Raw genomic sequence first — 3,025 nt, 5'->3', positions numbered from 1 at the left:
TTCATACCCCCCTCCATATCCCCTCCATATACCCTTCATATCCCCCTCCATATACCCTCCATATACCCCTCCATGTGCCCCCCATATGCCCCTCCATATACCCTTCATATCCCCCTCCATATGCCCTCCATATACCCTTCATATCCCCCTCCATATACCCTCCATATACCCTTCATATCCCCCTCCATATACCCTCCATATACCCCTCCATGTGCCCCCCATATGCCCCTCCATATACCCCCACATGCCTCTCATTATGGCCGACCACATGGCCCTTCATATGCCCCGTCCCACCAGTCCCACAGAAGCCCCAAGCTCTGCCCCAGCCCTCCCTCCTCTCCCCAGCGTCTGGGAGGGAGAAGGAAGAGTACAGAGACTGCTGTTCTCGGCGCCAACTGTGCAGCCCCTGCGTGCAGATTTGAACTCTGGGTTTCTCAGCTCTCTCTGCTCTGGGAGACACGCCGAGGAGCTGCCTGCCCTCAGCTGTGAGAAGGGGCAGTTTCCTTGGGGGTGAAGTGTGGAGGGATGGGTTCTGCTAAAGAAACACCGCCAGTATCTAGGACCAGCAGATGATGTAATGTTTACATGGCTGAACTCCCGTGTAGTTGACTGTGGTTCAAGTCCCAGACTCAGTGGCTTAAAGTCACATCAGGCCCATGTGAGTGTGTGCCCAAGGTCCCAAGAAGATAGTGGAGGAGAAGGGATTGTGGGGTGGCCATCGTCCTGGGGTGGGGGTGACTTCTCCTTTTCTGTCTCTCTGTCTGTCTCTGTCTCTCTGGTGAGCGCATGTGCCCAATAGTAAAAATCTCTAAACAAAACAAAACCAGGGTGGACAGCCCTGCTGTCCTGGAGAGCGTGGGGACCTCTTCTGGCTTCCCGGGAAGCTGATGCGTGGGGGTGATTTCCTATGGAGGGAGATGGAGTTCCACCAACCAGAGTGGGCCAGTCCCAATAGTGCCCTGTGACTAGAGGGAACTGTTGTGCTCTGGTGCAAAGGGCACCCCTGGTCAGGGTGGCATTTTGAAGTTCTCTTCTCTAGAATGTCCGTAGCCACCAGGGCAAGCCGGGATACAGCCAAGGACTCTCCTGGCAGTTAGGCCAAGACCCGCTGCCAACAGCGCCACCGTGTGGCAAAAAGAAGCAATGTCGTTGGCCCAGGGCCCAGAAGGCCCTTGCTCATCTCTGGAGACACAGACCCTCCCTGAGCTGGTGGACTCTTCCTGCTCGCCGGATCGGTTTCAGTCGGGACTGGTTTTCCTATCTGGAGGGAAAATGCAAGCCTGTACTTTGAATTTGCGGGCAGTTTATACTAGGCGGCAGAGGTCACTAGGGCCAGTCTGGATTTTCAATAGTTTTCCTTTCTCTGTGGAGAGGTCTGAAGACTGGAAATCTCACGTCCGGGTACTTGAGCTATGACGTCACTGATTGCCCTGGAGGAAACTGGCTCGAGCTGGGAAGATCTTAGGCCTGCAGTGAAGGAGGTGACTGACTGGCCCTCTGTGCCTGGTTCGGCCCTCTCGTCACCATGTTGGACTTGAATGCAGGGACCTGGACAGGAGCCCCTCAGAGACCCATTTTCCATGATCTAGACCCACAGGAGGAGTGGCCGAGATAACCACAGGACCCACCTAAGAACCAGCACTTCTAATGGCAGATTCGACAAATAGGACTCACACGCACAAGAGAAAATTCAGAGTGTCGGTGTGTGGCATGGTGGCTAGGGCAGCTGGATCCCACATGGTTGATGGCACGGTTCAAGTCCCAGACCTTGCGGCTTGAAAAGAACCACTCTGGGTGCACGTACATGCCCAAAGTTCCAGGAGGAGACGGAGAGAGTGACGACACGTGACCTGGGCCGCTTTGGCATGTTCTCTCTCCCTCCATCCCTGGCGAGTGCACATGCCTTATAGCAAGAAAAAGAACTTCTAGGACCAGCAGACGATGCAATGGCTATGTCGCTGGACCCCCATGTAGTCGACCGAGGTTCGCGTCCCGGACCTGGTGGCTTAAAACTCACGCCGGGCACGTGTGCGTGCGTGCCCAAGATCTCGAGAGGAGAATGGAGGAGAAGGGATTATGGCGTGGCCATCCCCCCTGGGGGGTGATTTCTCGCTTTCTGTCTCTCTGTCTCTCTGTCTTTCTGGCGAGCGCATGTGCCTTATAGCAGAAATCTCTCTAAAAAAAAGAAAAGAAAAAAAGAAAAGAAAAAAAGAAAAGAAAAAGAACTTCTGGGAGAAAACGCAAGCAGCGCAAGGAGGAGTAGCCCTCCCCAGGGTGCACTGTCTTTCAAAACAAGCGTTTATTATCTCGTGGTTTCATGGGCCAGGAGCAGGAGCGGTAGTTGTGTGGTCCTGCCTCAGAGCCATAGAAGATGTGCACTGGGGCCGAGAGCTCATCCGAAGGCCCCGGGGCCAGAGAACCCCCACCCAAGCCCGCTCACCTGGCTGTTGGCAGGAGGCCTCGGTTTCTTGCCAGGTAGGCTTTTCACAGGGCTCCTCGGCATCTCAGGTGCCTCCTACCATGAGCTCTGACTGACACGTGAGAGAGCGAGGGAGGAGGGAGCAAGACAGTAGCCCAGTGTCATTTTTAGTTTTTTTGCTATAGGGCACGTATTTCTCACCAGAGAGAGAGGGGAAGCAAGAAATCACCCCCCAGGGTAGATAGCCATGCCACAATCCCCTCTCCTCCACTCTCTTCTCAGGATTTTGAGCACTCACACATGCGTGCCAGGCATGTTCTTCAAGCTGCCAGGTCCAGAACCTGAACCTCACAGTAGGCCATGTGAGATCCAGCACCCTAACCACCACTCCACCTGCTGGCCCACCACAGTGTCTTTGATAACCTCCTCTCCGAAGGGACATGCCGGCAGCCCTGCCTCGTTCTGTGCAGTGCCAGGGAGACTGCCACGGGGTGAGCAGGAGGGGCAGGGCACCTCGCAGAGGTGGGCCGCCCAATAGACCCCGTCTCCAGCTCCGCAGCCAGGCGTGGACGGGTCTCCTTCTGCAGTATAGTTGCTATGTTCAGC

Source organism: Tupaia chinensis, unplaced genomic scaffold (assembly GCF_000334495.1).
Source record: "Tupaia chinensis unplaced genomic scaffold, TupChi_1.0 Scaffold149383_1, whole genome shotgun sequence".
Lineage (NCBI taxonomy): Eukaryota > Metazoa > Chordata > Mammalia > Scandentia > Tupaiidae > Tupaia > Tupaia belangeri.
Note: the sequence above shows the minus strand (reverse complement) of the source record.